The sequence below is a fragment of the Lissotriton vulgaris genome, chromosome 4_1 (assembly GCF_964263255.1).
Source record: "Lissotriton vulgaris chromosome 4_1, aLisVul1.2, whole genome shotgun sequence".
Classification (NCBI taxonomy): Eukaryota; Metazoa; Chordata; class Amphibia; order Caudata; family Salamandridae; genus Lissotriton; species Lissotriton vulgaris.
In genome coordinates, this window is record NC_141691.1 from 1239450195 (window position 1) to 1239473720 (window position 23526).

Here is a 23526-nt window from a genome sequence, read left to right on the forward strand (position 1 = left end):
GCATCTTGGGCAAATCAGTTGGCAGGTGGGTCCAAGTCTTATGTTAGTTCTTCTGGCACTTTTTGCTGGATCCCACGTTTTAGGGTTAAGCACCACTAACACCACTTCCAGGGGTCTAGGACCTCAGGGCACTGACTTAGGGGATTAGGACTCACTACAGACAGAGACCAGGTGCATTCTTCAAGGTCTCAGGAGCTTGTTATGTCTTTGTGACTTACACAGGATGGCAGCCAGCTACCCCTTGGAGTCACTCTGGTGGTCCTGGTTTCAAGGATCAGATCCATTCCTCCTTCACTCCGCAGGGCATCATTCAGTCCTTCCAGCAGCAGGGCAGCAAGGCAACAAGTCAGTCCTTCTGGCATCAGTGCAGCAGGCAGTTTTGCAGAATCTTCCACAGGTCCCCAAGTATAGAAGAAGTGAATCAGCAGGTCCAATATTTTTACTTGGTTACAGCCTTTGAAGTATGGGTGACAACGTGGTTCCCCCACATCAGAATCTGGAAACTCTTTCCCTTCCCCTTCCAAGGCTCCAAGTAGTCTGAGGTGAGTTTGCTGGAGGTAGCACTTTGAAATGTAAGTGGGGCAGGTAACAGTTCATCTCACACTTCCTGCCAGAATGGCCAATTCTGCCACCAACTAGACCCCTTTATCTCACTGTCTTGGTGGAATATACAAAAAAACTATTGGCAAACTATTCACAGTCATCTGACCCAAGACACCAAATGGTTGCAACAACAATATGACAACTTTCTAAATGTAGGATTTTTAGAAGTGTGACTTAAATCCAACTTTACAGCAGATATCTTTTTTAATTACAATTCATTTGAGTCCAAACTCGATATTCCTAACCGTTCCCAATCAAATATCAGCACATATTAAATGTAATAAGAAACCCAGCATTATCCAATGGGAGAGATAGGCCTTACAGTAATGAATTTTGGAGTTCTTCACTACCAGGACATGTAAAAGTTAAAAACACATGTGCTATATTTAAATCCACGTATGTTTCAAAACAACAAGGGGCCCCAAGTAAATCAGCAGAGGACCTCAGGGAACAATCTTTTTGAAAACAACAGTGGTCCCATGCAGCAAAGGATAAAACAAGTAAATAAATACAGACACAATGGATTCCGTATTGTTGTGACTTGTCCAGCCGGACAGTGGTCAGCATGTATTTTCCATAACAAAATATTTGAAAGAATATTCTTCAGCGGTATCACAGTGTGGGGCACAAGCAATTACACATAGACACTTTAGTACACTCAAAGTGAACAGAAAGGGCTTCTAGGCAGAAAGCTAATGTTCATTTAAATCACAGTGTGAACAGATAGTATCAGATGCGCCATTACATAAACCTTGCTCATAGTATACAAACAGTATATGGCACATGAGGATGGTCGACGGCGTTTCGATCCCGTATTAAATCACAGGGATCATCATCAGGACATTCCATAAATGCCTAATAATAACAAGCCTCTCAAAACCATGGAAATAGCATGGCTTGGTTCCAGGTGAACGGGTTCATTAACAGGGGTCACCCAAGTGGGGACCGTTAGGCACGATTCGGGAATCTGATATGTTCTTGACATCAGGGAGTACCGGTTCGCATCGACGAGGAGGAGACGTTACCGACTGAAGAACAGTACCTTCTTATTGTGAAGATTTTATGGCCAAAGAAATGATAAAAAGTGATTTGAGAAGAAATACAATTTTGGGTAATTAACAATTAAAAATATATTTTGAAATCAGCACATTTTTCGAGATTTTGAAAACAGAACAGTTGGTTATATAATACCATGGCTGATCTCCTCTCTTGGTCCAAGGGGACTCAATCTAATATTATATTATTGTGCAGTGCATAATGAACCTGCTGCCACTTAGGGGCGGACTCATTGGGTTTATAATTGGGTTAGTTGTAAAAATACATTAGTCTTTGCTGCTGTGTTGTGGTCCATCAGAGCATATACTATGAGTAGGTTTATAATTCTTGTTCTTACAGGTAGCGCCTACCACTTGCGGGGGGGTCCACAGAGAATCCATGGCTTAATGCAAAACGCTTATTCTTTTGGGTTGCTTCTCTGCTGATCCTGAGGAGATTCCAGAGTGTATGATATAATTGATGTAGGATTTCACCCTACCCTCCTCAAGAATAGATTACTTCACTTCTGGCCACGTTCAAAGTCCATAAATAGTGTATTTAAAACAGTATGATACAAACCAATTCAAATGGTAAGAATTTGCATACAGGCACTGGTATGTTTTTCTACTTTTTCGTCTAAACCTGACATGGTTCAACAGATGAAAGTATAACACCAAAATAGTACCCACAGAAACTACTCTGCACTCACATTTTTCACTCCAATGATATACTGGCATCAATCCTAAAATGGCTTAGCTCTCACTTCTTGCTCTTCAAATTCCCACATAGGTGCAGCAGAAATACATGATAACAGCACAATTCTGGTTCTCAAGCACAACATCAATGCACTTCCAATACAAGCCACCTGACAGACACTCACTATTCTATCCTTGGCATTCCCACAAAGTAGTGTGCTATCTATTAGCAAGTGCTAAGTAGATTTTTGCTATGTTTATCAAGTACTATATAAATATATGTACAATAAAACTGAATAAAAAATTGGGTTCAGTTCTAAAAAATGTAATTAAAATTGTACTCTGGAAATCTACAGCTCACCAACATATTCCTTTGAAACATATGGTTTCCATTTTTCTTGGCATTCACACAAATGTGAAAGCTTATGCATGGAAATCTATACAAAACATATATTTCCGTGCTTACTGCTCCTTTCCTCTGGACAGGCAAACTGAATGACTAACCCTGGTCTTGGAAGGTACTCGAAAGTAAAAAATCACCACTATATTCAATAGGAGTACAACATTTGAAGTATGTTTATTGGATACATGCTGTTGGTTGCTCCTGAGGCATTTAAAACAAGACATGCACATAGAAATGCAATATTTTTTTATTTATTGACATTTATTTAAGGATGAATATGGAAATACTTTTATTCCACTGGTCCTTCGACGTCATGAAAAAGTGGACATCACCTTTGCCCACAAATGATGTCAAAATTTAGAAAACATTCCTTTGGTCTATGGTCTAGCGCCCTCCAAACTTATAAATCATCCATGATCCATATCATAATGGACTACTCTGCATACCTTGATAGGCTGTGCTGGCTCAGAGCAAAACCTATTACCTACTTTTATGCACCAGCAATGTATAAAGTAAATGAATTGAGCCAGATGTTTTGCTGAGTTAGTGCATTATTTTAGACAGCACAGCTCAAAATACAAAGAGGCAAAACCCGCAGTTTCTGAGCATTGTTATCTGAACTTGGAGAAATATTGGGTTAAATGAATTTACTTTACACACTGTTGGTGCCCAAGGACAGGTTCTCGACTCTGCCTTGAAACAGCACACCCTACCATGATACAGTCCTATATGTGTAGGTACTGCCTTCTCATACCGTATATACACCCCATCACTATAAGCCATTTCATGCTGGACACCATGCAGACCAGCTCTCTGATACTATGAGGTCAGCTCCTTTTGAGTTTGCAGGCAGATTTCTCAACCACGCTGGAAACAATTCCACTTTGTTGGATTCAAATAGAGAAGCACCTAGGTGGCCAACTTCCGATTTGTCACTAAATCTTCGCTCTGATGAACGTTTATGTAACCAGACTGCTAAGTAACTTGCATAAACTCGACAGCACTGATTAAGCATGTAATACAATCCTTACCCTTTTAATCATGTAAATCTGGTGTGTGAATAAAAGATACAATACCCGTAAGGCCTTAACCCCTTCCTCGCTCATGACGAGCTGGACTCGTCATGGTGTAGCCTCCTCGCACGCGGATGACGAGCCCAGCTCGTCATGTAACATGTGTTTTTAAAAATCTCAGCATACGGCCGTAATTACAATAGCGCCCATGAGGTTAAAAGAAATCTGCGGTTTATGGGAACTATCTTCATGACCTAGGTAAGACTATATAAGATTAGGCACCAGAACTTAATAGCAAATAATGAAACAAACTCTGCATCTGTTGACATAATTCACATAGGGAAATTAAAACCACTACAAAATGTTATGACAAATTGTAGAAGAGGCACACTTGAAGGAAGGCTTCAACGAGCACGTATGCTGGACCTACATTTCTCCTGGTTCCCCTTATTTATATAGTTACATGTATGGTGGCACAGCCATGGGACCATTTTTCTTCAGTAAGGGAGGCAGCCATGTGGCTCCCTCTCGCATAAACGTGTTCATTGACACATTTGCACTTTCACTATTTCTACTCTTGCATATTACCCATCTGCCTCCACCAAACCACAATATTGGACACCCTGCTGAGCTTACCATGGAATACAAGGTAAGCTTTAATGGTGAAATGATATCTGAGATTCTTAAGACACCTTGCTTACTAGGACCATCAAAAAGCCAGACAGATGATTGCAATGCATTAGTAGCAATGAAAAGTCAAGTGATAAAGATCACTATTCATGGTGCGATCATGACACAATCTCCTAGGGCAAAAATCTCCCCTAACCGACTTGTGGTCGGCAATGCCCCCTGAATTTTTCCAGAGGACGCCAACTTCAAGAAGGAATGGTCCCTGGTGGCACAGCTAAAAATCTTGTGGATGAACTAATCATTAAGATTGCCGTAGCTGAAGGTGCTTTCAAAGCAAGCGTTTTAACCTCGGCCTACAAAAGCAAACTGGTGGAGACTAATAGTGAAATCACTGAACATAAATATTACCTAATGAAAAAACAAATTACGAAACTTCGAAAATATTTGAAGAAATTCGATAAATTGAAAATATACCTGTATTTAAAAGAGGACTACCAATCCGTAGCTGATGAGACATTGTCATATGAAAGCCAGTCATATAGGAAAAGGAATTCCTCCTCCAGTAGCAACACGAGCATAAGCAACTGGGGTGGCAAGTAAGGGAGAAGGGGCCCCCCCCCACCAGCCGTGTTCAACTATGGCATGGCTCTGTTCCAAGGGCCACAAATGCAACACTGTGTAATGTTCCCTCAAGGCCCACCACAGCCCTTTCCTCATCCCTCAAGCCCCACTATATAGGCAGAGGAAGCAGAAGAGGGGGTCAACAAAAAAGCGTATAACGGCAGGAACCTCCACCTCCACCAATACATCTCTGGAGCCAGCCAGGGAAGAAAAACTGTTAGTTAATCAATCCACTAAGGAACTCACTGACACAGAGAAAAAACTACTATAGAAGGGACAATGCTTTGTACCAAGACCTAAAACAGACCAATTCTGGACAAATTGTGAACTCAAGACTTTTTCCGTAAGATACATCTTAAAGCATATTTGTCAGACAAACCTTATCAAGAACCAATGGATTCAGGTTTACACAATCCCTCCACATTCACCCTACTCTAGTACTTTTAGTAAGATTCCTAATGAACTACTGACTTTTGAGCAAGCAATATTGAAAGTGGTAGAAAAAAGCTGTAGATCAGCAGTTTCCATAATATGTCTAACATGGAACTTGAAGCAATACAGTCCCTAGCAAATGACAAAAATTCACTATTATACAGGGAGTTAAGTTGGGAGCATTAGTGATTATGTCTACCTCTGACTATGACACGGAGTGCCTCCCCAGCTATCGTATCACAAGTACTTTTTTTTTCTTCAATATGGTGGCAAATTTTACCACCAAACCCAGGGAACTTCAATGGGTAAAACCTTCGTCCTAAGCCTAGCTGTCCTGTATGTGGCAAATTTTGAGACAGAGGAAATTATGTGTCCCACTATGCCCCACTAATTCCTACACGGTGGATATCCTCACAGTTGGCATTGTTACACTGACGGTATTTAGATTTTTTGGAAAGGAGAAATAACAACCTGCATCTCCTTTATTGAATGGATCAACTAATGAACCCCTTACATTTTACTGGGAACATTTCTGAAGAGGGTCTACCATTTTTGGATCTTATGTGCCATTTATCTGATTAGAGACTCCTTACAACTACTGTTGTAGACAAATCTAGGGCTCTAGTGTAATTTTCCAGATTCATGCCCTTATATAGGTATAACTCATCATATCCTTATATAGGCATCAGAATCATAACCATATTTAGACACAGCCAATGTAGTCCAAATACGTCATGGCTACTCCCACAGATTCCTAGAAATCACAACTAGTTCTTGGAGAGACCAAACCTCCAGCAGTCTGGGACTTTCCCCTGCTTCTGTATTGATTTGTCCTAGAACTCCTGGAGTCCTAAAAGAACTGTAAGTTCTTAGTGACGTATTACGTCCAACCTTACGTCAAACTCGGCACCTTCCAGGTATAAATATACCTGCATCTGCTCTAGCAAAACACACAGTGGTTTGGAGCAGATCGACTAACTACTTGCCCGACACCCTGCTGTAGCGAGTGCCGAAGGAAGCCGACCCTCCAGCTGATGCACTGAGAGAGACGCTGTCTTTTCTCCAGCCGAGAAATCCAGCTCCAGTGTTTCCCGGCTACCCTTCCGGGTTACTGGGAGATCGAGTCCTGAGAGAGAGATACCAGACCTCCTACATTCTATAAACAAGGTACGGAGCTGATTAAACCCTTAGAGAATTCTCAGATAGATTATTGGCAAAAACTATTTTAACTCAAGCTACATCTCACTTACTCCTTCCCATGTACTAGGCTTAGGTTAGGTACACCGGGGTAGGCGTATCTTAGAATCTCCAGTTGAGTACGTTTAGTCATCTTTTATCATTGTACGTATTTTATCCATTTTAAGTATCTTATGGCTTAGAAACCATATAAATGCTTTTACAGTATTATTTCATAATTCTCTTTTTACTGTACGCACTTTACTTTATGTCAAGTATTGCGATTGTAAAAATTCACTTCTCTTGCATGAGAAAGAAGACTGCTCAATAAATAACCTTTTTATTGAAAGTGCCCGTCTCTCTATTTCTCTGCACTTCTGGTGAAACTAAGCATGCACGATTGACTGAGTGAAATAGTCATCTATTGTTTCCGCGACTCTGGAGATATATTCCTTATACTTGGGGAACAAAATTGTCATGTTATATGGTTGTCAGAAACGAATCCCTTCTTGTGTTTTCGAGAAAGTTTCTAGTGACCTCTGAGCTAGCTGGCATTCACATATTAAGTCTAACATATTCAATAGAGACCTTGTCGACTTCAGTCCTACATCTAAACTATTGTTTATGGTATTCCAATGCGCACAGCCTATTGGGAATATAGGAACTACACTACATGGCACCCAACATTTGGTAAGGCGATAATTTAATGCTAGATACTAGAGTAACTCAGTTGTGCTTTTCACACAGACCACTTTTCCGTAAAAACTCAAATAGACGTCTGGAGTGGGTGAAAGGTTAATATCCGCCAAAACTTAGTAGGATGAGAATCCTATGTATTTGTTTTTGGTTTGCTCAACGTTGAAGGATACAGTGTTCCAAAATATTGTGCACCTAATCTTTGTTTCCTTGAAACTTGCTCTGCAAAAACTCTCAGTCAGTAAAATGCTGGAGAGTGACGACGAAAGGGAGAGAGCTAGAATAGCAGCTCAAGCAGTCTTAAATGACACAACTCTCCAACAAAATGACCCGGAAGCTATATACATCCCTGCAAATATAAGGAAAACCATAACTATAAAACTTATAGACAATGGGGTATCATGGAGAGGTGGTAAACTTATATTTGTGATAGAGGCAAATGAGTATCGGCAGACAGAGGTATTCTATTCATGGATATCTTTTCAGCAGCAAATGCTGTGACACACGAGTTCCACTAGTACAAAACAGAGGAACCTCCAGTGGAATATGCTCCTTTCAAGACGTTGAAATTCCACCAAGTTACCAAGAGCATCAGCTCTGGTTTAATGGCACCCTAAAACATCAAAATCACATTACCAGGCTCGGTCCACTAGGTAGACCAGGAGCTACATGGACGGTTCTAGCCAGCTGTACACCACATCCTGACATTGGAGAAATGTCTGACAGAGAACTTTTAGCTCAACTAAAACAATTACTTAAAATACATAGACAATTGGTCCAATATGTCATGTGGACTTTAACAGTCCAACCTACAATAAAAATTCCACAGACTATACAATCAGTCATTGGTAAATTACCCGCAAAACGGGAACAAATTCCGTTGTGGTTGGCTCAAACATTTACTCAAATAGAGGCAGTTTTCCCTGATAGTACACCTCATGAAAAACACAGAATTCTGACAATCTGTTTACCAATGGGGATCGCACCACATGTGGAAGACTGTGACACTTGAGGAACAGTCTTTTTCCATCTATGGCAGTTATACCAGACGTACTAAGACAGATTCAAAATGAATGCAGTCAAGAGCCTGCTTTAAATCTAGGTATGAAATTACTGAAAGACTTTAAGCAAGTCTCGGCTATACTACTAGCCAACATAAAAGGAGAAGCAGCACCAGTGGCGATCCGTTAAAAATTAAAAGAAAGAGAAATAATAGACCAGCCTTTTGAACTTGCCAGAATAATTGAAAAGTGCTATGAAGAATTAGGTAGAGATAGTTTGGGTGGGAAACCACTAAAACCACAACTAACAGAAAATCCTGAAAAAAACTTTTATTAAGAATAATCTCAGTACTCCAAAAAATAAGTGGGAGAGGAATAAATAAACTCTTCCTAGAGAAAAATATTCTCAACCCAGAGGAAGATCTCCTCAACAGAGAAATAAGTCTCCCCAAAGGGAGCCCTCAGAAAAGAGATATAACCTCAGAAATAGGGATAATTTGAGAAAACCTGACAGATATCAAGATAATGACACACGTCCCTCTCAATCTTTTCAGACTTCCTCAAAGAAATCGGAAAGAAGAGGACGGTCAGAACATAAAGAAGAGCCCTTCAAGTCGAAAGACAAGGAACCAGCTCATTAAAGTAAAAAATCACAATTTTCTAAAAAGAAAGTAGCTAGCATAAAGATAAAACATGTCGAGGATCCTGAGGACACAACTTAAGAACGGAGAATGGGCCCAGACAATGCTAGACAGTGCAGCAGAAGTGACCATAGCTTGCAAGATCCTGATGACTCTTCTGGAGACAGTGGACACGAATGAGTACATTCAAGTGGAAACTGCAGACAGCAGAGTTAGTGTACCCCATAAATTATATGAAATAACATTACATATAGAAGGGGACAAAATTATGAAAATAAGAGATCTCTTACGGGAGAAGCTATCTAAAGGCTATGATATCCTTCTAGGTGAGAAAGACTGGCCACCAGAATTTGTTAGGGAGTGCCCACATAGCGAAGAAAGGATTATGCCTGCCTTCACAAATCACATTCCAATTCATAAAAAAATACACATATGCTAGAAAATGGGCAGTGGCCCAAGCCCCTGCATTATATAAAAATCATGTAGGATGGGATGAGGAATGCCCCCACCATAAAATACAGTTAAAAAATCAACCTACTGCACAAAGGCAGTATCCTGTTAAGCAAGAATCTAAAAAACAAGTCAGGGAGATCTTATATCAACTTGAATACCAGGGGGTGATTGAAACATGCACCTCACAAATGAACAATCCTTTGTTTCCTGTCTCCAAACCAGACAATTCATATTGTCTAGTATTGGACTACAGACACTTAAACACTTGTTGCAAAACATTTGCAGTAAAAAAATTCACACAGTGCAGCACTAATGAATAACATTGTGCGCAAAAAATATAAAAGGACATTAGGAAATTAGATATTTCAAATGGTTTCTTCTGTCAAAACATTGCACCAGAAAGCAGGTATTTGACCGCTTTCCCCAGTATGGGGGCCCAGAGGCAATGTTGCCGTCTCCCCCAGGGATTCAGCAATAGCCCAGGGTTATTTTCAGCTAGAGTAACAGAGTAACTTCAAATGTATGATGATGAGGCATTATCTTATGCCAATGACATCTATCTAACAGACAATGATTTGGACAGGCACTTGGAAAGAGTGAACACCATTGTTCTTGAGTTCGCATCAGAAGGGTACAAATTCAACTTTAAAAAATCGCGAATTGCCCACCTCACTGTCCTATTTCTAGGATATGAGTTATCAAGTGAAGGCAAAAGCCTGGTAGCCAATTTCTTAGAGAAATGTGCGCTGCTTCAAACTCCAACAACGCTTAAAAACTTACAATCAATTCTAGGTTTCCTGAATTTTGGAAGAACTTACGTCCTGAATTAGGCAGAGAGGGTTAAACCTCTCTACAAATTTATTAAACCTATCTACTTGGGACTTAGATACCTCCAGACCTGATTTTCTTTTCAGTATTACCGCAGTCCCCTTTAAACAGAATTGCTGATCCGATGCAACAATTGTGTCCACCCATTTATATTTGCCAAATAGTGCTTTACACTCTGCTTGCAAGAGATGAGTCTCCTGAAGCAAAAGCATTTTTGCAGGACTATTCCTTAAATACTGAAAAATAAGCTGTTGTCTTCTAGTTACCCTCAATACATTGATGTTCCAGCTCAGACAATCAAGTTGTTGAGTCCCCACCTGGGTAGTACTATCCCCCAACATTAAACTGGATCCACCTTCTACCATAGCTACTAGAGGTTGCAATGTCACATGACTTTATTAAATATTTTTTTCCCAATGCTCCCCACCAAATAACTTGAAAACTCCCGAAACTCCCCAACCACCCCCCCCCACCCCTTGGGAACTCTCCCATACTACCTACGGGCAATAAGTATTGCCTACTTGAGTCTAGAGCCCATCGCCTCTATATGTATATACATAACATTTAAAGAAAGCAGATAATGGATGCCAGATCCCTGACCCCCTCCTCAGACATCTACTTTATGTTGTGCCAGAAAGCTGTCTACCTCCTCTGGAAACTTAAAGTTGTACATCTTATTTGCGAGGACTACTTTCAGAAAAGCTGGAAAATGCAACTGCACCTGGGCCCCTAAATCCTTTAGAGCATCCATCCTTTTTCCCAGCTCCCATCTCCTGTCCTCAGCCACCCCCAAAAGCTGTTCTTTAAGAGTGTAAGACTGTATGAATACCAGAATCTTTCTGGGTTGTTTCCGAGCAGGATTTAGCCTGAAGGGGTCTCTGTGTATTCGCTGTATTTCTACATCCCAGAATGCGGCGGATGTAATCTGTGGGAAGGCATTGGTCAGAATGTTAACAACATAGGACTTTAGATTGTCTCCTTCCAACCCCTCCTTTAGATCTAGGATCCTAATGTTATTCCTCCTATTCCTCCTAGATATTTTTTCCAATCTCTCCAGTCTTTCTGCCATATCCCGCTCCCTCTCCTTTAATCTCAATATCTCATGAGTATTATTCTTAGTCTCTTGCCCAAGGTTCCCTACTTTTTGTTCTAAATCGTCCATCCTTTGTGTCAGAGCCAGAAAGTTTTCTTTGAGGCCAGTGCAGGTGTCTTGTATTTTTGTTACGGTTTGTTTCCAAAATGGCAAAACGCGACCCCATTTCCAATGTTAATCATTTTAGTAGCCCTTGTACCGTATCCCCATTTTGTGGCCCCTCTTCCATGGGAGCAGATCCTGCCTCCTCATGTTCATCCTGTCTTTCTTCCCTACTCAATACTGGCAGAGCACTTAGAGGTGCAAAACAATTGGAAAGTGTACTAGAGCTGTCCAACCTGCTCTACCATGACACTGTGACCATCCGAGAGTCAAGGTTCAGGTTGCCCTGGGTGTTAGCCATGAATTAGGTCCTGAGTGAGGGGGCTACTTTTATAGGGACTACACTTTTTGTCTTCTTTTGACTTTTTGCGGGCGTAGACTTGCCTGATTTGCTATCCAGTTTATTGGCTTTATTTATTACCTGCCTCTGTTTTACTGTTTGCCTGTCTTGACCCTGCTCGTTCCTGTAGCTTGGTGTTGCTGAGTTGTCTGGTCCTCCCCTAGGAAGTTGAGTGACCTTAATTTATAGCATCTCCCCGAGACGGTTCAGTATAAGAGGTGGGAGGGGGATTAAAAACACTAGGGGTACTGGGGGTAGAGGCATGACCTACACTGTCTGTAGTGCACTGCACTGAGGTATCAGATGTTGATGTATGTACCTGTCCTTCACCCCCTAAAGCTTTGCGTGGACTTAACTGACGTTAGGGATTGGGGCTGGCTACCTCCATGGGACAAATATGTGATACATATCCCGCTTTTAAAAATTGATTGCGGAGCCCGAGGAGATAAGTAGGGGGCTCAGGATACAAGTGAGGGGACTGAAACAATCCTAACAATCCAATAGGTTCTGCACCTAAGTAGGAACAAGAATCCTGGCTTAACCTGAGCTTACCCTTACCATTCCCATGAGTAATGTGAACAGTGACCCTGAGCTGACCCAGGCTGTAGAGAATATCCCCCTAATATATTACAGCGAGCACGACAAAGTTCTACTAGAGCCCCAGCGGCTCTATGGAATGTAACCACTGGTTTTTCAAGCATCAAGCTAGACTGGAGTGAGGGTGATACAGTTAGTGGTGAGACAGTACCAAAGTTCAGGCAACCTTCCCCTGATTTTGCCATTTCGTATTGTATTACTGAAGATTGCTAAAAGAAGAAATAGGTCCAAATCCTCCCCCACAAAACAACAACAAAAAACATCAAAAAAACAACCACTGTGCATCAAGTTCTTCCCTTCCCTTTTTTTTCCTGTGTTTTTCACTATGTGAGTTATTTTTTTTCCAGTAAGTCAGTTTTTCCCACAGTCCCAGAGTCCATCCCGGAGGGTCTCCCCCACCCCTCCACCAACCTCATGGTCGTCAGGGGGTCGTCAAAAAGATATGAAGAAGGAGGGGAAACACAACAGTGTTAACACAACAGTCAATTCAGCGAAGAACAAGCAGATTCAATAACTTCCTCCCTGAAAGTATCCCAAAAATATTGTAGAAGTACAGGATCTTCATAGTTAGTGATTTTATTCTTGTAAGTCATCTTAAAAATACATGGGTGAAACAAACCATATCTGGCACTCAAAATTTCGAAGTGCAGGTCTCATATCCAGGAATTGCTTCTGATGATCCGCTGTTGTCTTTGCATAATCCTGAGCAAAAAACAAGTTAGAGCCTTTCCAAGAAATGTTTCCCTTAAGCTAGGTTGCCTGTGACACCTTGAGTAAGTCAGTATATTTGAGAAATTATAGGATACTGCCTCTTGGCTTAGTTGTTGAAGAAGAGGCTTGAGGAATACGACCCAAACTATGCGAGCTTTGAATATTCAGCGGTGGAGATATTGGAATGTTGAGAAGCTTTGGAAGAAAAGATTGAAAGAAAACTAGAGGGTCTGAGCCCTCAAGACCCTCCAGAAGGCCATAGATGTGAAGGTTGTTGCGCCTATTTGTATTTTCCAAATTCTCTACCTGTTGTTTTAAGTGGAAAACCTCCTGATGTATAGAAGGTACTTGGTTGACAATTACTTGAACTGAGTCAACTTGATTCTCCAAATGCATGACTTTTTGATTGGTATGAGACCAATTGTCCTCAAGACTTTGGAGGCGAGCATTTGTTTCCGTCATGTAGGGTTTAACAGCACGAATTTCATCAAGAAGTAGTTCCATAGAAACAGGTGTTGGAGAATTGGTAGGAGAAGGCTGGTCCTTTTTGATGCGTTTACCTGTTGTTGAGGAGGATGCAGAGGGTAACTTAGATGCTGGTTTAGGGGCAATACATACAGCAGTAGATGTTGTTACATGTATGGCAGAGGAGTTAGAATCCATCTCTACCATGTTATCTTGTAAAATATTAAAAGGGTTATAATCTGCCAGAGAAGTACAATCTAAGGAAGCTGCCCCACATGTAACTCATGCTTTCACCATAGAAATTGTAGCTCAATTACACCAATACCCTCCTATATATGATAAGAGAACGAGCCAAACATTTGGAGAAAAATGACTTTTGAGGCTTCTGGTACTCAAAATGAAATTATGCGAAGAAAAAATGTAACCAAAGAGGGAGTATAAACTAAAGTCCCAAGTCATCTACTATGTGGTCTGGTTCCATATGTTGCAAAGGCTACACACAAAAAGCCGAGTGGAAGCAGCATACAATCAAAAATAGAGCCGCAATCCAGCAAGAGGAAATACTTTTATAAAAACAGTCATGTATGGCATCGCAAGGTTGCTTTATATGGATACAATTGGGAAATAGGGACACTCTTCATCAAAATAAGAGGCTATGAGCGCCAGCAGTGATAGAGGAAAAGTCACCATGACAGAAACATTTGAAGTAATTATAGTTGGATCAAGATTCCAGGCTGTATCAATGCTGTAAAAAAAGGGCAAAGGCAGCAGAGTTCAATAATAGGGGTGTAAGGTAATCAAAAAATTAAGAACAGCGCTTTGTTATCCCAGCTCGCATGACTGTTAGTTATAGAAAAACTGAAACACAAGCAGTAAAAATGCTCAAAATGGTGGCTGCGAGCTGACTGGAGATGAAGTTGGCAAGAAAAAGATGAGGCGCTCACCCCAGGAAACCAGAAACTACACAACAGCAGGAGAATTCCTACAATTACACTCACCAATATTTTTGGCTGGAAAACAACCAGCGGCGCTATCATGAAGTGTCCTCCTCCGCCGCACCACCTCGGAGCTTCACGGAGAGGCGTCCATCTTCTTTGGTGCCGAAGCCACGCCCCTCAATTCTCATTTTTAACTGAGCTATTAGTACTTACATCAGTATGCAAACAAAATACTGGTAGCCAGCACAATAGTCATCTGGCCTCTGGTTCTGATACAAGAAGAGATTAAGGGCCCGATGTAGGTAAATCTACATTTACCACTTCATAAATACCGAATCATACCGAATCGGTATTTATGAAGTGGTAAATTAGAGGGGGGGAGATGTAGGTATTTCAGATTCGGTAAATACCGAATCTGTAAGATTCGGTGTTTACCGATTCTGTAAATACCGATTCGGTATCCCCCATTGCTTCCTATGGGCCTTGAAGCCCATAGGAATCAATTGGCATTACCGAATCGGTAATTACCGATTCGGTAAATACCGATTTGTGCAAGGGTGCAGGGGGTGTCAATTTGACACCCTCTAGCACCCCCAAAACAGGCATGTGAGCCATGTGGCACACAGACATGCCCTAAGGGCATGTCTGTCTGTCACATGGCATAGGTGTGCATGCACACATGTGCATGCACACCTGGATTCGGTATTTTAACACCCAATTGGATTGGGTGTTAAAATACCGAATCTGAAGGGCCTGTGGGACAGAAAGTAGTCCCACCTACATCCCAAATGTAAAAATGGGTAAAATTACCGATTCGGTATTTTTGCGATTCGGTAATTTTACCGATTCGGTAAAATACCGATTCGGACAAAAAAAAAGGTCCCCTACATCTCAGTAGGCCAAATACCGGTCGGAAACGGCCGAAATCGGCCGTTTCCGACCGGTATTTGATACCTACATCGGGCCCCATATCCTTAGCCATCATTGGCATCACAGATGTGATTTCAATTTGCAGATGTCTCCATTTGCTTCTATTAGAAAATATACTACATAATTAATCTAATCACATTTTACTAATCTACACTTCCTCTCCAATTTAGGTGTCCACGGCATGCATCAATGAGGCACTAACCAAACATTTTATTTCTGGGATTCAATTCCACCGTCACAGATAAAGAAAAATCCTAGCCATATTTTGAAGGTGGACACAAACCAGTCTGAGATTGCCGGAGCACCCGTGAAAAGATGGGTAGACCAGGGCTAGTGTTGTGCCTGCAAATCTGCCAATAATAATGATATAACCACAGTAAATGTGATTAGTTGATAGAAACCTGCAGAGGATCACTGGGGCTCAGGAGAGTAAGGGTATTTGAATGAAGTCAAGAAGGCCACAAACGTTTATCATCTCACCTCTTCCCAGCATATCCAATAAAATGGGCAACAGCAATCATTCCAGTCCAGGGGATCCCTTTGTAGGATTGTCCTGCCAGGGTCATGGGCTCTACTAAAACAGGCTACCTAATTTATGAGAAAAGTACTGGGCTGATTAAACAAATAGGAAACAAAAGGAACTTATTTAGAGTTTGATGCAGAGACAGCCCTGCATAGAGTGTCAAGAGTTCTAAGCACCTAATTTGTAGTTGCGACCTACCAAGAAGGTGGGCAAAATGTTTGGTTTACAGTGGCAGAGCTTCTGTTGGCCCATCAACAACAGAGCCATTGAGCAGTGTATGTCAGATGTTTCAACCTATTTCAGTGGGTCCTTCTGATGTACATTTTCCCTATTTGGCACTGTCAGGAAAAGCCTTGTGATCAAGCACAGGAAAGCACAAAAAGGGCCCTAAGAGCCTGTAAAGACAGCGTCATATCCTCTCTGCACATTTCTTTGCCTTCTGTGAATTCACTCCACAAGTGGATTCACACGAGGCAATGATATCATAGCCAGAGAGTCAATAATTTCAAAATATGGTAAGCAGTCATCGAATGTGTGGTCTTTAATGGCTTGATTTGCTGACTCTCCACCTACCCTGACTCAAACATAGTATTAGAGTGCTATTATGTACTTATAAAATCACATCTATATCCATCACAGTCATCAGACCAAGCCTCGCCAATGACAGGAGGATGCTCTACTCTAGAAACCTTCAATCTTTTCTGTAATAAAAACTACTGATGTTCAATAAAACTCATCCTGAGCTACTAATATTATTAACGTTTTAGTAGTACATCACACAAGATTATATTAGTGGCCATCAAATGCAAGATTACCAGCAGGTATCACCTACGTTTACCAAGCATGATTCAGTGTATATAGGAAAATAACAGCCATAGCTGCAATGCACAAGGCACCCAAATTCACAATATTTGAAATTAGTCTCCCCAATGGTGAATGATTTATCCTTCAAATATCAGCTTTAATTATAGTTTGGAAATTCTACTGTTTTTCTCCAAATGTCAGTTTTGAGTTCTACAAATGCACAAATTGTCATCTTAAATACACATTTAATTTGTGTATACATTTCTCAATTGAACTAAGCAAAAGCTTCTAATTTAATAGCCTGGGCTGCATACAGGAGGTCTACTCATTGGAGATGCCTGCTCTACCCAAATGGCCTGCTTTCTCAGCACCTGTACTAGGAAGGAGAGGACCAAACATCATTAACAATACCATGAACAATGAACTAAATGACATATATTTAGGGGGGCATACAACAATTGAAGGAAACATTTTAGAGTCATGTAATATTTGGGTGTGGTTTGGGAATTGGCATCATTGTAATGGGATGATGGAGGGTGTTGTGTTCATGGTGGGAGAAGATCTGCGATGGGAAATATGATTCAGTGGATTATTCACATATTTGTGTTACATATATTGTTTTATAAACTACAAATATGCCTATGGTAAAGGCTTTGAACAGTATAACTTAATTATAGAAAAGACACCACTAATTGTCCTTTCCTTACCTGTAATTATGGTCATACAAAATTAAATCACAATTGAATCAAGAGAACTTGTTTTCCTATATAGCTAAAGGTTACACCAATCACTCAAGGTGGAAATGTTAAAGCTATTTATTATTCGTTATAGCTTGTTTTTTTCTTTTTAGTAACACATTTTTTTACAAAGCCATATATACAAAACACAAATATACACAATTTATACAATACATACAAAAAACATTTCAAAATTAACTAATTTGTTAGTCTAAACAGCCCACATCTATTTCAAAAGAAGGACGTAGACTATAATTATGTCAAAGCATTTCCTATATCCGGTCATCAACAAAAAGCAAATAAGGGCTTCAAAGGATCAATACATTTCTCCCTTTAACAAATATCAGGCTCCTTATTCATTTAATGACATATATTGTATCGCAATTTTCCTATGTTGATGCCTTATTATATGTAGTCGACGCATTTCAGCCTATTTCTTAGTTCAGGCCTCTTCAGGACTTTAGGGCAATTCAACCAATTCATTCCTTAAGTCAACATCTCTTGTAAGGCATTTCAACCATTGAGGTCTTTTAGACCTCTCAAAACGTTTGTAGGGGATAAAAAATAATTTTCAACCCATCAGGTATCCACCTCCCGCTTCCGAGGGGTCAATGCTCCCGTTTCAAATAGGGCAGCTACAGCGTTACGTAAAATAAATCTCTCTTTTCCATGTAGAAGGGACCAAATCTCCGAGCACGAAATAATGCCGATAAGAGTGTAATGGGCCAGGGACAGACTGATTTGCATATTTTTCTCATTGCTCCATCAGGATTCAAGCAAGCCGGGCCGAAGAGGCTGAAATGCCAGAAACCGGTCCCCGGTAGCTTGTCTCCTTTCTGGTAAAGAATTGGCTTGGTAGTTTAGTCTGCCCTGTTCCCATGATGCACTGGGCCAGGGACAGACTGATTTGCATATAGCCAGATTCTGAGCTGGGATGGGGCAGTGAGATAAATAACGGTGATGGATCAAGCCCTGATCTTTGGACTGGGTAAGAGTGGTCTGCTCAATTCAGACACTCTGTTCATCACCACCCCCTTTTGTAAATCGATTTTGGCCACTATAGGTGTGGCAGGGTATACTCAGACATGAGTCCCTTTCTCACTGCTCCATCAGGATTCAAGCAAGCCGGGCCGAAGAGGCTGAAATGCCAGAAACCGGTCCCCGGTAGCTTGTCTCCTTTCTGGTAAAGAATTGGCTTGGTAGTTTAGTCTGCCCTGTTCCCATGATGCACTGGGCCAGGGACAGACTGATTTGCATATAGCCAGATTCTGAGCTGGGATGGGGCAGTGAGATAAATAACGGTGATGGATCAAGCCCTGATCTTTGGACTGGGTAAGAGTGGTCTGCTCAATTCAGACACTCTGTTCATCACCACCCCCTTTTGTAAATCGATTTTGGCCACTATAGGTGTGGCAGGGTATACTCAGACATGAGTCCCTTTCTCACTGCTCCATCAGGATTCAAGAAAGCCGGGCCGAAGAGGCTGAAATGCCAGAAACCGGTCCCCGGTAGCTTGTCTCCTTTCTGGTAAAGAATTGGCTTGGTAGTTTAGTCTGCCCTGTTCCCATGATGCACTGGGCCAGGGACAGACTGATTTGCATATAGCCAGATTCTGAGCTGGGATGGGGCAGTGAGATAAATAACGGTGATGGATCAAGCCCTGATCTTTGGACTGGGTAAGAGTGGTCTGCTCAATTCAGACACTCTGTTCATCACCACCCCCTTTTGTAAATCGATAAGAGTGTAATCAGCATCCACCATTATCCGAGCCTGGCCCACATGTACATTAGCATCATCTCTTGGTGATTCCTTCACCTTCCCATCTATCTGTGTTCAATTATCCTCATGGGCATGTGGTCTAGTATACAATATGAGACAATATTATAGCACAATGTGCCTTAAGTGTTGATTAGAAAATCCCACATTTTGCCTGGTCCATTTCAGGAAAAGGGATTTCCTTTTCGGCTGATATTTTTTTCAATTTTATGGGTATTCAATCTTGAGCAAGCTTTGCCAAGAGCATATGAAAAATGGGAGGCATGGATCAGTTTTTCGAGGAAACACTGACAAAGTGACTGTTCTTTGGGCCCCAATACCTAAAACTGGTATCTGCAGACATGTACGAACGCTATAAATTACCCTATGCTTTCCAGAGTGCCTTAGAAATCAAAAATCCACATTACCCTACTCAAGATTTCTGCACTGGTGGCCATGGAACATTAAATTAGAAAGCAGAACCACCCAAGTGGTGATGCGTTCACAGATAGCACCCACAACTGTGGTCTTTTAGAGCCACCACTAAGCCTAATAAGAGCATAGGGCACAACAAACACATGTTTACACCCCACAAGTTGTTGGAGTGTTGCTCCCGTTCAAAGGCATTGTCAGGGTTAGGCACTGGCTATCATCAACTTCTTGGAGGCGCAGAGAGTCTTTTTGACTGTGCGTCTGCAATATGGATCAGACACAATAGCAAAACCTTAATCATATGAGGCCACACCACCAGGCAAATGAGAAGAACCATTGTTTTTTGCACAGGCACTCATTTTATGCAAGATATGGTATATATTGAGAATCTGCATCAGCACACTTGACCACTTTTGCAATAATGATTTACACCTGCAAAAGTCAAATGGATGGAAATCCTTATTACACTTGTGGAGCATTATTATTAATACAATATTTAGGGTCAAAATACTTCAATTGTCTAGTGCCTGAGTAGTGTGTGATGTGGAACTATTTAACTGGATCATTACATTGAGGGTGGAACTGAAGAGTCAAGTAAAGGAACTTATGTGTAATTCTGCTTGCAAGCCATTTGAATGTTGCTAGAAATTGGGGTCTTTAGTCGGCAGAGGTAGGTACCTTTGTCCAAATAGGGACCCTTGCTTCCAGTAAGGGTAAAGGGGATACACACTTTAGATAACCCTTGCTCACCCCCTGGGTAGATTGGCACTAGCAGACAGACTTATCCCAAAGGTAATGTGTAAAGTATTTGTTTACTCCAAACAAACAGTAATACAGAAATAACACCTTGTATGGACATAATTAATACCAGTTTAGAAAAATAAAGGGCCTCATTTATCAGTTTTTGCAGTAGGGCTGTGTTGGACTTGGCCTCTTTCCCCCCAAATGTTTCGCTTTTGACCCCCTTACCTAGGATGTCTCCCCCATGGGATTAAACCTGTATAGGCCATGAGTGGTGTGAGACACTTTGTTGAAAATGTAAAATTACATGTTGTTAAATGGTGTACAGAAAATATCCCCCATTTTAAAACTGCACCTGACTGAAATGTACTGTGAATGTAAAATGGATGCCATGGCCATGGGTTTTGCCACTGGACTGCCATAGGTCAGCGGTCTAGATAATATTACCCAGCTACCCCTAGCTTTTGGAGGGAAAGCCTGGCACCCAGGGTGCTCACCCCCTCCCCTAGAACCAGTTTAGGCTAGATGTGCCAACATTCTAGAAGGTCCTGGCACTGCCTGGGAGGAGGGTATAAATAGGGAGAAGTGTCACCAGAGAGTCAGTCAGCGCTGGGACAAGGAAGGGAGGGGGACCTGCTGTGAGGTGCTACCGCCACATGGGCCTGTGAGCTGGGCCCTGTACCCCTAAACTCCCCCCCTCTGCTGTCCCCTGGGCCCCTGACAAAGAAAGGCCCCTACCCAGGTCACTGACGCCGTTTTGGACCAGGTACCACGCCAGCGCTGCATGGGAGAAGCGCCCAGGAGGTGAGGAGTGGGACTGTCTACCCCCTCTGGTGAAGCTGTGGCCCTGTGGAAGTGCTGGGTCGTGAGGAGCTACCCGGGGAGGATTGTGCCCCCGAGGGACTGTGGACGGCTGACTGGCATAAACTGTGATATTGACCCCTAAGCGCTGTGGGTCCAAAGACTGTTGCCGGACTGGGAGGATTGTGCCCCCGAGGAACTGTGTCTTGCTGACCTGCCTCAGTCGACCGGCCCCTGAACTGCCTTACAAGTAGTGCGCTGTGAATAGCGCCATAGTGCTGAGGAGCCTACCCTCGTTGTGGCGCGCTGGCTACCTGTTTTATAAATAATAAAAGGGAGCCTACCCCTTATCACAGCCGGAGATCACCGTCGCAGCCCGGGCGCTGAGGAGATTGTGAGGGGACTTTGTGACAGGAGAGGGAGCCTGCCCCTTGTCCTGGCCTTGCGCTGTGAAGCAGCGCCGAAAATCACAGCCGCGGCCCGGCGCTATCGTGGGGTTCCCCCCCACTGCTGGGGGTGTCGTTGCGGCGACCCCCGGTACAAGGAGAGGGCCGCCGTAATAAGGAAAGGGCCGCGCTAGGCCCTGAGGCCGCGGCACTCGCGTCACGTGACGGGGGCGCCCGGCCGCGTCATCGGCCCGCCCCCGCCAACGCCACGCAGGGATTGGTCGACTGCCCGGGCGGCCGAGAAAACAGGAGGAAACGGAGAAAAGCCCCGGGTCCCCGTGAGGGAGGGAGGACCCGGGTGAAGCTTCGGTGCAGGGCCCCCCGTGGTCAGGGGGGAGCCCTGTGAAGGACGACCGGAGCGGGAGGCCACCCCGCCGATCTGTGTCCCACGCGAGGGGCTGGAAAAGGTAGGCGGGGCCTGGGTACACGGCCGGTGCCAGCCCCGCCTCCCGATCTGTGGAAACCCGAGTGAGGAGGTCGCGGAGAGCCCCCGGGAGAGGTGACAGCTGCCTGGAGGTCTCGGGCTCTCTTGAAGAGAGGTTCCCCGCGCGAAGAGCGACAGCTGCCTGCAAGGGGCCCCCAGTTGGTCAGGGAAGCCCCGCGAGTGAGCGCTGTGCAGCAGGGGCCTCGAGCCACATTGCCGGTGCCTGCCCCTACCACCAAGAAGGCCCTGGACAGCCGGTGAGTGTGGGCAACAGAGTACAGTATGGAGGGTGGAGAGGGCAACGGGACACAGGGTCGGTGTCCGCCCCCCCCATCCCCTCTGTTGACTGGGTGAGGCCCAAGTGCCCAGAAAGCGGGTAAAAGCTGCTAGCGACTGCTGCCACTGAATCCCAGGATGCCGGTTAGGCCCCGCTGAACTGCCTACAGAGACCCCGGATAATCATAGAGGCCACGGGGGAAATGTAGAATGTTGCAGGGGCCCCCAGGGAATTGTTGGTACGCATAGCCAGGTGATATGCCTAATGAAATGCGCATTGTAACCTGTTGCCTGATGCTCCCTGAAATGTTTAGGCCTGACATCTAATCTATATGTCTATACCCCAAGGGGGGGTTTGCCCTAGGTTGAGGTTCATAGGCCTAGAGTCAGGTCCATGTTAAATGCATTGGTGCCCCCAGGTTCAATGGGATTCGGGCCTAGTGTTTATGTGACTGCTGCCTGCCTGACCTCCCGAGTTAGGGCCAAGCTTTATGCCAGTGTGGGGTGCCCTAGGGAGTCCATTAGAGGCCTGGAAGTACTCCTAGTGCAGGGTGGGGATGCATATGCCCCCCCCCCTGGATTTACTCATGATGTAGGGGCCGGATGGTGCCCACGGAAAATGTGGTACAGGCCTGGTTCATATGTTGTTGATGCCAATGCACTGCTTAATGTTTGTGTTGCAGGTTGCAGGGGGGGGCTGAGGATTCATGTTCCTGTCTGGTATTATATGACGTTTTTCCCTTACAGGGGTTGGGTTGGCGTTGTTACGCATGAGGTGTAATTACGCTAATATGCAACTTACAATTTCAGCCAACCTCCCAAGGATGAAGGCCTGAGTAGGCCCTGCCTGACGCGTAGTTCCCTAGGTGGAGGGGGGAAGAAACCTAGTGTTTTATTACAGGTGTTCCTGCCTGATGTTAATGCCGGGTGATTCCTATTCTTTTTGCAGGAGTCGCCAATGCCAGCTATTTTGGGTTCTTACCCCTAATGTTTGATTGCATGTTTAATGGGCGAACACGCCAAATGGATTTGTCCCTTACATGGATGTCATTGATGATATGTGCCAAGTGCTAACCTTTTTATATTTCAGCTCGACACTATGGACTATGGACTCAACCCTTTTTGTCCCATGTAAATAATCCCCCACTGAAATACTTGGCTTGGGTGCCAGTTGGCGCCTTGTT